Source organism: Silene latifolia, chromosome 11 (assembly GCF_048544455.1).
Source record: "Silene latifolia isolate original U9 population chromosome 11, ASM4854445v1, whole genome shotgun sequence".
NCBI lineage: Eukaryota > Viridiplantae > Streptophyta > Magnoliopsida > Caryophyllales > Caryophyllaceae > Silene > Silene latifolia.
The window spans coordinates 58,654,217-58,668,176 of NC_133536.1; the positions used below are offsets into that span (position 1 = coordinate 58,654,217).

The 13,960-nt window shown below is 43.4% G+C and overlaps 1 non-coding gene across 1 annotated transcript; it reads left to right on the top strand.

Moving 5' to 3' along the window:
- The first annotated feature begins 13,115 nt into the window (after positions 1-13,115).
- On the top strand, positions 13,116-13,222 carry LOC141615700 (small nucleolar RNA R71). Its single transcript, XR_012530105.1, has one exon. It is a non-coding gene; the product is annotated as a small nucleolar RNA R71 (small nucleolar RNA).
- Positions 13,223-13,960: the final 738 nt, after the last annotated feature.

Sequence of the window (13,960 nt, forward strand, 5' to 3'; positions counted from 1 at the left end):
ACGTAAAACAATGCATAAAGAAGTAATAAAACACCTTTGAATTAAACGTAATATGCAACGAATGTCAAAAGACAAACATACGACCCGAAATACGCATATGACCTGTACAGACCCCACTCGATCGAGTACCAGAACCTACTCGATCGAGTTGAGGCTACTCGATCGAGTGCCCAACATGCTCGATCGAGTGCCCCGACTTAACCCAAATAGACCTTCGATCTCGACTTACTCGACCGAGTAGCCGGCTACTCGATCGAGTGACCCCATACTCGATCGAGTGCCCGAGGTACTCGATCGAGTGCCCGTAAACACGATTCGGTCAAAATAACGACAAGTACCCACTCGATCGAATCAAACCCCACTCGATCGAGTCATGCGGTTTCGTGAATACTACCCGCATGTTATCTCACATACCCTAACGTACTATGCATTCATTATTATTTCAACATTATGATTACAACTACGCATTCAAATCTGCGCGACTCCTCATACAATCAACAAAATAATCTACTTCGTGTTATTAAGTGCCACGTTATAAACAACCATCATGCTTTTCATCCAATTCGTTATATAAAACACATATCATTGAACCTCTTCATGTTACTACTTACCAACAGTCAAACATTACCATCTATCATGCTCATATAACATTCAACTTTCAATTATGTATTACTCGCATGTTTTAAGTTTTCATAACTTTTCATAACACAACCCACACCCATACACTACAAATCCTAATTCCATGTTGCTAATACAACAACATTACAAATCCACTTCATCACACATCACCATATACGAACTACTTTCTTTTTCTACCATATCATTCATCATTCTCATATACTTTTCCAACGATTCCAACCATCATGTCAACCAACTATCATGCAACATGCTTTCAACAAACCATATACAGCACAATTAACATACACGTCGCACATACACACACGGACTCCACGTTCCCATACCATGTGACTGGCTTAAGTATCATGGGGCCAAGATTTTGAAGTGAGGGCGCCTACTCACCCAAAACCTAGCATCAGCCGGGGCTCCCATTACACATACACCAGGTTCATTTTATTAGACTCCCTATGTTCATTATGTTCATTTGTTACAGGTTCCAAAATCGTCGCTCTGATACCATTTGTTTACTTCCACAACATGACTCACTATATCGTATCTACCACATATATATCTCTCACGACACCAACTCCACACATAATCAACTACCATCCTCTAATGCTGCTAGCTCCATAATATCATCAACTATCAAATCCAATACCAAGACACTCATAGACATCAAACGGAACACCCCCATACTCCAAGTACCTTACCAGGACCACTCAGGTATAAGGATGCCACCATCTCGGTTACCCGAGGCATGATAATCATAAGACAATGAAGAAACATACTTTATTAAATAAGTTTAAGTGATTACATTATAAAACCAAAGCTAACAAAAGGAATTACAAGGTTCTTATACGGTCTACAGCTAAAACTATCAAAGCTACTAGACTCGTCGGACACAAATGCGGAAGACTTCTAACGCGCCACGTGATGACTCATCCGGCTATCCCATACGCGTCATATCACACCGCTCAATAATCGCTCACCACCCCCGAATGGATCACCACGGTTTTTAAAACATTTAAACGGGTCAGTACTAATCACACAATTCAATACATATATCAACAATAAGATAAACAGACAATTTGAATGTCACACACACACACACACACACCACCAACTCCCATCGTCTCACTACCGATCGTCCTTTGGACCCACGCCGATGGGGGACCGCAGCCGTTCCCACCTAAGCCCCGCTCATCGTACGAGCGATAACCCTGTCCATTAATGTGCACATCCCCTTCCGTGGCGGGTTCCACGAAGGGCGAAACTAGGGCATGAGATCACTCCCGCAAGTGACCCCACTCAGCCGAGAACGCATCTCGAGAACCATCACAAACACAACCATAATCACAATCACAATTACAATTACAATCATCATATCAATCAACTAACTACAAAGACATCACCAATATCCCATTATGGGACTAATGCGAGTAGGAAATCCTACCGGATAGCACAACACGCAGACGGTATCTACAGCTGTCTCAAAACGCCTCTTCTATGAACTCTCCTCCTACCATACAACACATAGATACTACTATTCAATTACTATTCATAAAAACCCCCAATTCCTAAATTAGGGTTTCACTAATCTTAACAAAACATTATATAAATTACATTAAAAGCTTACCCTCGACGCAAGGAATCCAACGACACAAACTACGATGCAAACCGACCGTCTGAACTCCGGGAATTGTCAAGAACGCGATTAGGAAGAAGACAAGTTGCTTTCTCTCTTAAACAGGTTTTAGGTTTTGTAAAAAGTGATTTAGAACAAAGACGAATTGGTTTAAATACCTTAATCGCGTAATTAACAAAACCCGAGAAAACTCCCCCGTAAAACCGGACACTCGATCGAGTACCCAAGGTACTCGATCGAGTACCCCCCTACTCGATCGAGTACCCCAGCTACTCGATCGAGTACCCAACAGGTCAGAAACTATTTTATTTCGCAACTTGCCCTTACTCGACAGAGTAAGGGCTACTCGATAGAGTACCCCAAGACTTATAAATACGGAGTATTACATGAACAACTCGAAACCCGGCTTCTTCCTCTCCCTCAGTCAGATGCTTCTCTTTCTCCTTCTCTAGATCGCGAACCTTGTAGTCAACAGGCTCGCGCTTCCTCAATCCCTCGCGCTCCTCCGGAGTAGTAGCTTTCCTCCACTGCAAGTAGGAATCAGACACCCATAGAGCACTAACAGAAGAATTGAAGAACCACATGTTTCTTTGAGCCCATTTGATGGCCCATTCTCTTCGGCTCTCAGTGGTAAGGGCCATAGCGGTCTGCGGAACGGTATCAAGCTTCGGAATCATCTGCTTCAATCTAACCTGCCTCGTCAACCTCTCCGGGAAGATGCATATCATAAATTCCAAGCCAGGAATGTGCACCGATCGGGTAGGATCCAAGGACGATACTCCAGTGACAGATTTGAGATGCCACCATGGTACGATCCATCTAATTAGTGGACCATCATCACTCTTCAGTTTGTTCTCCCAATAGTTGCAGACTCGAGTGAAGTCCAACATGTAAAGTCTAGTCCTCATTGCAATTGAGCGAGCATGATAAGCAGTAACATTAACTGGGGGCTTTATCAATCAAAGACGCTCCATAAGCCAGACCTACCAAAACGCAGGTATCAAAAAAAAGAAAAAATCGAAAAAAAAAACAAGAAAAAAAAATAAAAAGCTTCGTTCTGTTACCTGCAATATGATGGGACTTTCCAAATAAGGAAGGTCGCGGTTGGCTTTCCTGTTATCTAACCCCAACAGGATCTCTCTTAAACACAGGCAAGCTGGGCTCCTGCGCAGCTCCATTTGCTCAATTAAGCTCAAGTAACGAGGGTCACCTCTCAAATCCTCATCAACATGCCCTTGAAGGACATGTACATGCAGTAGACAAAATCCGAATGCCCTTCGCCTTGCAATATAGGAAATGGTAGGATCTGCCCTGTTTATGAATCGATCGATGAAGTCCAACATTCGCACTCTTTTTGAGGTCACGAGACGGTCAACCTCAGCTCTTGTCAACCCAAGCAAATCTCTGAACTTATTCTTATACCCTTGAGAAGTAGAGGGTATAGCAGGCAAATGCTCCAGGTCCCAACCACCGATCGTAGCAATTTCTTCGGGAAATGGGCAAATATCGCCTCCAGGAAAGGCAAATACGTGATTATTAGGGTCCCAATAATCAAGACAAGCATCTAGGAACGGTTTGACTACCTTGACCAACTTCAAACTCAAGATCGATCCAAAATTATAGGCGCCCATATCGTGTTTCTCCACATTAGAGAACTCATTTATCCACTCCTTCAGACGGATTTCAAGAGTATTCATGATGTATGCTTAATTAGAGAGCTTTTATGTAATAATACGAGAGAAAGACGGAAGAATTATGTGAATAAAACCTCCCTTGACGTCTATATTTATACTAAAAGCTGTTTCCTAAAATCTGTCAGAACGGACACACTGAGGAACAGGCGCAGCACCTGCTGCGCCTCTTCAAAGGGACGCGGCTTGACACGTCTGTCGTGTACCTGTCAAAAATAAACTAACTAAACTAACTATATAGCTAGGGAAGTCAGGTCGATCTCCACAGGGAGGCAAGATATTTGTAGAAGTCCGTCTATTTGGTCACAAATGGGGAGGGTTGTTTGATTTGTTAACTAAACTACGAGATTTAAAGGAAAGAGAAATAAGGGCAAGAGCAATAAAAGCAGAGAAAAAGGATAAAACTATCAGATAGATAGGGACATGTTAGGATTTCGGTTCACTACGGTAGTCCAGTGACTCAGCTGTAAATGACTCAGACGAATTAATGTAAGACGGATGTTGAAAGGTCCTCTCGGTCCACTTTCTATCCTAAAATACCCCTAACTTAACTTTCATTCTCGTCAGGGTAGTCTACTGTTCATAGCAGGCCTATTTAGTCCAATCTTTCGATCTAGGCTTAATTTTAGCCAGATTAAAGGTTAACTTAGAAGTGTGCACTCAACTAAGTCGAATAGATACAATTAAATTGCTATGGTGACAGAGCCTTGTAAACAATTCATCTAATTCATTTACTACATCGTCACTTTCCTACCGCAGATCCCCTAATCCCAACATGAAAGGGGTTTAGCTACTTATGTCGCTAATTAAACTAACAGCAGATAGATTTCCAGCAGTAAACATAATGAAATAAACAATAAATTGCATAAAGAGAAATTAGGGCAAAGGAGTAAATGTAACGAAACAAGAGATTAAAGCAAACAAAAGATTAATTATTAATAAGAGAAGAGAAAGAATTACAATCGATGCGAATCCGGCATAAAGAACACAAAATCCAAGCGAAAGCAATCCCGAAATAAAGTTACAGTAGAAAAGAATGAAGTACGCAGTAAAAGTTTGATTGCCACTAAGTAGTGAATAAATCTGATAGAAAAAGGATGCCTAATAACCTAATTAACATAGGTTTAAATAGGAAAAGTAGATAACTTTGCGAAATAAACAATAACACGGGCTAATTAAAGCCCATAATCAGCGAAACCACTCGATCGAGTGGATTAAAACCACTCGATCGAGCAGACACCTCAGCAAATCTACTCGATCGAGTAGAAAGTTACTCGATCGAGTAACTGGTCTTTCTGCAAGCTAAGGATCGAGTGGAAAACCACTCGATCGACCAATCTGGGACGTAGAAACCACTCGATCGAGTGGTAAAACAGCTCGATCGAGTTCTTTATCTTCAATTCAGCTCAAGTCCGCGCCTAAATGCCTCGTAATCCGTGCCATGACGCTTTCAAATGCAGTATCTCATTCTGGAAAAATCCCGTCTCCTCTAAATGCATGCAAAAAGGAAGAAAAAGGGTACGATTCCACTACTTTCGCGTTCATTTCTACAAAATGGACAAAACGAACCAAAGTAGCCAATTCGGGGCAAAATACTATAAAAACAGTATAAAAATGCATAGAAATACGTGCTAAAATAGGCTAAAAAGACTATATAAAAAGCACGTATCAAATCTCCCCAAACCGAACCTTTACTCGTCCTCGAGTAAACTCAAAACTAAACTAATGGAACGGAAATGATAACTCAGAGCTAGCTTAACTTGTCTACTTGAACCAATTTAATGCAACAAAAACTAACAGTTAAAGCTAAGCAGCCAATACGCAAACGAATTATAAGCTGTTCAGAAATATAGCCAACCTATCGACCTTGCAAGACCAACAAAATCGGACTCTCTCGTGGTCACTCTTCTCTCATGAAGCAAAGGGTGAATGTTATATGTAAAAGAGAGAAGAGTAGACAGTCACTCACTTAACTGCGACCTACATAGCATGCATGCAACAAAGATGAAAGACAATTCAAGTACTAATGCACACACTCCAACCAATAATGTCCGTCACAGCCGAGGGCTTACAAATAATTTGGGAATAGTGAGGTTCAGGTGAGAAAGGCAAGACATGTTATGCTAATGTGGAGGTAAAAGCGTCAAGCTAGTTCCTAACAGGACCATAATGAAACCATCCGAATCTCAACTGACTGAAAAACCAAGTACAAGTGCCCTTCATTTGTCACACAACTCACTAAACTCAAACACAATCTCCTCAAAAAAAATATGGGATAGAACGGAGGAGTCAGATGGTCACAAACTTCCCTTTTTTAATACCGTCTGAATGAACCAAATCAAATAAATCCAATTTTTTTCAAACCTTTTTCTCCTTCTTTCTTTCTGATTCACGTCCAGCTTTCTTTTTTTTCATTTTTTTTCTTTTTCTTTTTTTTCACTTTCACGTTTTCCCCTTTTTTTTTCTTTTTCAATACTTTTTTTTCTTTTTCCTTCCTCTATACTTACACCAACTCCAAACAAGAAATACGGGCCAAAATACAACGGAAAAACATACCACAAAAGAACATACTAACTAGCTTGACTAGGCAGGCTTAGTTTGGGATGTAGCTAATGGGTCAAAAAGGCAAATTTGGCTAATGTGGAGCTAAATGGGTGAAAAATATAAGGAAAGGGAAATTTGCAAGCACCTCCCTGCATGTGACACCAACCACAAACCCGAATATGTGCATTTGACGAAAAATTGAATGTCATAAATGTACAAAAATGATGAACATGCTATGCAAGGAGTACTACTCTCAATTCCTAATGACTTGGTCATGAATGTCACCAGTTATGGCTCTAAAACTCAGAATTTATCAAGTAGTTTGCCGATTTATCAGATCAAGTCTACACGGTCAGCTATATTTGAACAGAAACTCGTAGACTATGCGTATGACAAAGCTAATAACTATCAAAAGAAGTGAAAGGCTCAAGTAAAATGATAAGTTATAGTGCATTATCATCACGGAAATCTACCGTTCCGACTCAACCTATATGCAAAAATAAACGTGAATATTTTTTTGAATTTTTGAAATTTTCTAATTTTTTGGATTTTTTTTATTTTTAATGAAAATAAACAACAATGCAAGCTGTAAAATAAACGTGAATGCAAAAACAAATGCAAATGCATACTCAAAAGGATGCAATACCCTCCCCAAACCAAAACGGACAACGCCCTCGTTGTCCTCCAGCATACACCAGCAGATATATACAGAGGAACGGGAATATACAACCAATAAATAAAAAACAATAAAAATAAAAGAGACGAAATAAAAGAGTAGAAGATACATACAAAATACGAACTTCCCCAAACCAGCCAGAAAACTGGGGAAGTGAGTAGACCAGTAGCTACTCGTCGTCGTCGTCACTGCTGTCACGGATCTCCTCCACCCTGAACTCCGGGTCTCTCTCCTCCTCTCTCCTCCTCTGCTCCTCAGCACGAGCTCTCTCCACTGCCACCGCTGGGTCCTCGTCCTCCTCCTCGTCAGCAGACTCCGGGTACCCCTCAGCTAGGAACCGGAAGAAGAAAGGGTGTGGCCACCCCTCTGGAATCGGACAGTGTCGCCGCAAGTGGTACTCGTACAGAGGGTGTAAAGTAAGAGCCAAGTCCCTCTCCATACGAGCCTGACGCTCTGCAACCTCAAGCAACAAACCGTAAACGGCGCCCCCTTGGTCCATGACCGCGGGTGCCACAAAAAGAGGAGGTGGTACGGAAGTAGCCGGTAAGACCGGCTCAGTCTGTGTCTGGTCAGTGGGAGTGGGAGTGGGAGTAGTAGTAGGAGTAGTAGTGGGAGTAGGGGTCAGATCGGGAGTAGCCGTGGAAGGCTGGGCACTCCCTGAAGGTGTAGACCCCTCTCCGGTCTCAAGACGCCACTTCTTGGCAGCGGGTGCAGCAGGAGTAGGTCTGGGTGGAAGGAGAAGGTGAGGTAGTGGTGGCAGACGGGCGCCCCTAGTAACAGTAGGAAGGGGCTCAAGACGGGGGAGAGTGTCACAAGGTAAGTCTACAGACAAGGAGCCGTCAATCTTCCAAGTCTGGTAGTCTGGAGTCAGCCAATGCTGGGAAAGCATGGCATCCAGACTTTGTAGCCTCTCTCCCTCGAGGTACTGCAGGTCACGAGGCCAAACGGGGAAAAGGCGACGGTCAAGAATGGTGGCTATGCCACCGCAGGCAATGGTTCCCGTCTCCTTCTTCCCCTGGCTCAGAAGGTACTGGGCGGTCAAGTAAGCTATGTTGAGGGTAAAAGGACCCTCGCAGTCGATGTTTAGGTAACCGCCCAGGATGGAGAGCTCGGTGTTGGTCATGTTGTTCGGCTCCTTTCGGCCGAAAATAGTGCTCCCCATCGATCCCCTAATGAAACAACGGACGGGGGAAGGTGGACCTGATGGAGCTTTCGCTCCCTAAAAGTGGTCTGGGCCAGACACCGCCAAAGCTGACGGTAGACCTTCCTCGGGGCAGCACTCAGGCCCGTAGAGGAAAGGTCAAGTAACCTACCAAACTCCCCTAGTGTCATCAGAAAGGTCCGGTTAAACAACCGGAAGGACACAGAAAGACTATCGGGGTCAGCCTCGTATGCCCCGGGGGAGAAGGTAAAAGAGCTGAGAAACTCGAGGCTCAGCTCTAAAAAGGTACGGTCGCTCATAGTGATGAGCCCGGCCATCCCCGTGCCCCGTAGTAACTCACAAACCGACTCGTAGATACCGAGTCTCACAAGCGCCGATTTCTCTAGAAATCGGGAAGGTATATGCACACAGCGCAGCAGGTTATAAAATTTCTTACGATGTAAAGCGTTAACGAAATGTACCTGCGGGTAGTCTGGGTGAGGGTCGAGGGAAGTGTCCCCTCGGACCGTGACTGTGCCAGAAGTAGAAGCAGCAGCTGCTGTAGAAGTGCTAGGAGCGGAAGTACAGGTGACTGGAGTTGGTGCAGCTCAGGACTATCTATGACCCCGGCCTCTGGAACTCAAAGAAGAAGCCCGTGCAGCGACGGTGTGAGGAACCAGGGCTGCTCTGAAAGCAGCTGCGACTGCTGGCGAGTCTGCCACAGGTGTAAAAGTAGAGGCTGGTGCGTGAGGTAGTAGTATTCTTTGTGGTCACCATCGAAGAGGGACTAGCAAAGTGCTAGCGGTGGTGGTGACCATGGAGGAAGTGGCGCCGGGCGAGCTAGCGAGCGAGAGCTTGGAGAAAAACTGCACTGCAATTTGAAACTAGAAACAATGGGGCTGCGGTAGTCACTAAAGTGGAGGCAATGGCAACAGCAGGGGCCACTGTCTCAGATAAAGACGGAGTGGAGGATGAACTAGTAGAGGGTAAAGAACTAGAATCCATCCTGTAAACAAAGGGTAAGGGGTATGATAAGATATAGCGGCTAATAGTAGCTGATACAGCACGAAAAACCAGCAGAAACAACATGTGAACCCCCCTACCAGTCGAAAATTTCGACCTATAGCACATAATTCCCAACAATTCCTCAAAAATTTCGAATTACAGAATGCAAATGGCGATAGGGAACGGGAATAGCAGTTAACAACAGTAGCAAGTAACAACAACTGAGGTTAATTAAAGCAATGCAGCATATAAGTCGTCTGACAGTCGAAAAATTCGACTTAAACAGCCCTAATCGCAAATTTTGTGCAAAGGTCCAGATTAAGCATGTCTAAGCATCGACAGGGGTGCGATAACAATCAACAATCAGCAGCAATTTCGCAACAATGATGCTAACTAGACGAATTACATGCAGCAGTAAAAACCAAAATGTTAGTCGAAAATTTCGACTGTCCTGAACCATATCACAAAAATCATGTAAAATTCGATTTAAACATGTAACAACAGTGAGGAAGGGGAATAGATCATCAAACAAGACAAGTAAGGGTAAGCAAAGGCAATTAAAATCGAAAAAATTCGACTAAATTGAAATTTCGAACCCTAATTCCAATTTTTCCTCATAAATTTCAAAATAAACGAAATTAAAATGCATAGAGGGTGAAGGAATCACATACTTGATGATAGAACTCCTACAAAAGCAGTTAATCTTTAAATAAACAAGCAAAAGAGGCGAATTTTCGCTCGAAAAATTGCAAACCCTAACCCGCTTTAAAAACCGTGTAAACGAGCACAATCAAGGGGGAAATTAAGGGGCTTTGAAAGATTAAAATGCAAGGAAGAGATTATAGGAGGCGGATTTGGTGATTTGGGCAAGAAAGTGGGGATTTGGGGGAGTTTATGTCGCAATTAGGGTGTTTAGACGAAAAATTAGGGACAAATGAATGAGAATTAGGAATAAAAGAGTTTAAGTTAGAAAAACTCCCTGTGTCCTGTTCATTTCACTCAATCGAGTGGTTTTAAACCACTCGATCGAGCACTTTGATGCTCCATCTACTCGATCGAGTAGAAATCTACTCGATCGAGAAATCCCCTATATTGCTTTACTCGATTGACCAGATGAAGCACTCGATCGACCAATTTTTCACTCAATCGAGTACAAAAAGTACTCGATCGAGCTCTTTTCTCGCGTAAGCTCTTGAATTTCGTCAATTCTTCCTTGGAATGCGTAAAACTTCCCCAAACCTGCATAAAAACATGTGCAAAAATATCCTAAAATACCAAATACGCATAGGAACAGTCTATAGTCTTAATCTACGCTAAAAGCAGTCTATAAACTAATTGTTCTAATTAAACGCAATAAAACAAATTCAACGGAAATTTCAAAATTATCTATTACAAAGTTTTACACGGGGCATTTCCCCATTTAATTCCCAATGCAATTCAGTAGCCCCTTGAAGGGCTCCTGACTGGAGGATGTCACCTCAGCAACGTTGATTGTCCTCTTCAACTTCCATGAGCATGAATTATCATTTGAAACGGTAGGAGGGGAGTAGTTCACATCTACATAAGCGCGAACTTTCCTCGTCCTTCCTCCTCTATCACCAGCTGTAGCGTCATCATCTCCAATTTGATTGACAGTGATTGCACCATGTCCCTTGACAGCTCCTTCATTGCTTTCATCTGTACCTGCAGCAAGGAAAACAAACGAACTTTCCTCCTTTTTGCTCTCAGTCTGAGGCGGAGGGGTAACAATTGCAGCACAATACTCCAAATTTTCAACTGGAGTGTCAATAATAGGATCAATAGCAGAGAGAGCATTGCAAGGCTGAGCTTGCATGGGAGCCCTCCGGGACTTAGACTGATGAAAGATCAGCTCCTCGTCCCCTACCTGAAAGGTCAAAGTCTTCCCCCCTGACGTCTATAACTGCATGGGCAGTAGACAAAAATGGTCTCCCTAAGATAATAGGGGTGTGTGTATCTTCAGGGATGTCTAAGACAACGAAATCAACGGGAATAAAGAACCTCCCGAACCTCACAGGTACGTCTTCTACTATGCCTAGTGGCCGTGATATACTACGGTCGGCCATCTGGACTGTCATGTTAGTGCAACTCAGCTTTGTCAAACCAAGTCTCTTAGCCAGAGACAGCGGTAAGACACTTACACTAGCGCCTAAATCGCATAGCGCATTGTCAATCAAATAGTTACCGATATGACACGGAATTGAAAAACTACCCGGGTCTAACTGCTTAGGAGGTAACTTATTTTGAAATAGGGCTGACCCCACCTCAGTTAAAGCTACGGTCTAACTATCACTAATATTCCTCTTACGCGATAAAATCTCTTTCATAAACTTAAGATAAGAGGGTACCTTTGTCAACAACTCAGTGAACGGCACAGTGACTTCCAAGCTTTTCAGAAGTTCGACAAATTTGCCGAATTGTTGATTGTCCTTTGTATTCTGCAGACGGCTCGGGAAAGGAACTGTAATAGGTATCTCAAGTCCCTTGTTTCTCTCTTCCAATGTGTCTTCCGGAGCAAGTTCTGTATCCTTTGGACGCTTCTTACCTCTCGAACGAGGTCTTTCCGGTGATTTATCGCTTAAACGAGCACTAGCAGGCTCTCGAATAAGCTTCCCGTCATCAAAACTACTCGATCGACCAATATACCCGTACGATCGAGTAGAATCTTCATTAAAACCACTCGATTGAGTAGTTTTTTCACTCGATCGAGCAACTCCATTTTGCTCTTCACTCGATCGAGTATAAAAACTACTCGATCGACCATTCTACCTTTCCTGTTCACTCGATCGAGTGGTATTTTCACTCGATCGACCACTTTCGTCCCCAAATCTGCTCGATCGACCACCTGAAATCAGTCGATCGAGCACTTTCTTTGCCGTGAGCTCACTTTCTTCGACAGAACAATGTTCACCATCGGTTACAGCTCTCCTCGGGTCTGATTTCGGCATTTTCGGTCCCTCATATGAACGACCGCTTCTCAGATTGATGAAATTTACCGTCTCGTGTGGATTCTTCTCATTTTGAGTCGGTAATTAACCCTGCTTTCTTGTGGACTGATTAGTGGCTAATTGGGCAACTTGAGTTTCAAGTGCCTTTATGGACGCATCTTTCTGTTGATCACTCAATTGCCACTGCTTCGTGAAGGCTTGCAACATAGACTTAAGCTCACCAATTTCACTCACCCTACCGGAAGATGATGCACCGTGGTTAGGAGGAGTAAAGGAAGGAGGCTTCTGATAGCCTTGTTGATTCTTGTGTGGAGGGACATAAGGCTGCTGCTGGTGCAGAGGAGGTGTAGGATTGAGCACATTCTGACTAGTCCACCTCAGATTGGGATGGACTGCCCCTTGATTATTGTAATAGGAACCCCCTCCTTGCCTATATTGCTAAAAGGCAAGGACTTGCTCCTTCTCTACAAGACAGCCAACAGCAGTGTGGCCATCATTACTCCCACATCTCTCACAAGAAACGGTCTCTCCTCTGGTAAGAACATGGACCGTCTGAGGCTCCCCAGCAGCTTGTAATTCCAACTTGTCGAACCTAGCATTCATGGTCTCCAGCTAAGCCAAAACCTGCTTATCGACTGCATGAACTGTCCTAATCCCATCCCTCGGGTTACCATATCCAGCACTGTGATTCACCATATCTTCAATAAGAGACCACCCCTTATCATCATCGGTGTTCTCCTGAAATCTCCCACTAGATGCCGCATCAAGTATGGCTCTCTGGTCGTCATATAACCCATTGTAGAACTGATTGGCTAGAAACCATGGGTCAAAACCATGATGAGGAATAGACCTCACCAACTTCTTGAATCGTGACCATGCTTCATAGAAACTTTCATCAGGAGCCTGTCTGAAACTAGTAATCTTGGCCCTCAGCAAATTGGTGCGTTGTGGAGGAAAATATCTCTTGTAAAATGCAAGAGCAAGAGACTCCCAATCTGTAACCCCAACAGCTGTGCGGTCCAAGTCAGTCAGCCACTCCCTGGCTGAGTCGGCTAAAGAGAAAGGAAATAGAACCTCCTTGATTTTATCTTGAGTTACCCCCTTAGTGGCGTGGATAGTAGAACAATAGTCTGTAAAGACCTCCATGTGCTTCCTCGGGTCTTCACCGGCCACACCTCTATAAATATTTCGCTCCACCAGATTGATATAAGAAGGACGGATGTCGAATGTATTCCCATCCTCAGTCTGGAGATTGAAACCTTTGGGAATAGAGGAGGCTTTAGGCACTGAATGACTAGAAAGTTTAGGCATCTTTACTGTAGAAATCGGACTGTCTTCCGCGAAAAGAAAATGATCAAGCTCTGGCTCGAAAGTACTCAAGTCTTCCTTTCGTGATTTCCTTCGCAGACGGAGTCTATGCCTGAATAATCTCTCCGGCTCTGAATCAGCTGAAACTAATTCACACCTGTCTGACCTGGGCATAAACAACACTGAAAGGAAATGAATAAGAACTGCCTCAAGGAATAAAAATTCCCTGAGACGGTAAAATAAACGGAACGAACAACAAATAGGGCAATTGCCTCCCCGGAAACGGCGCCAAAATTTGACACGTCTGTCGTGTACCTGTCAAAAATAAACTAACTAAACTAACTATATAGCTAGGGAAGTCAGGTC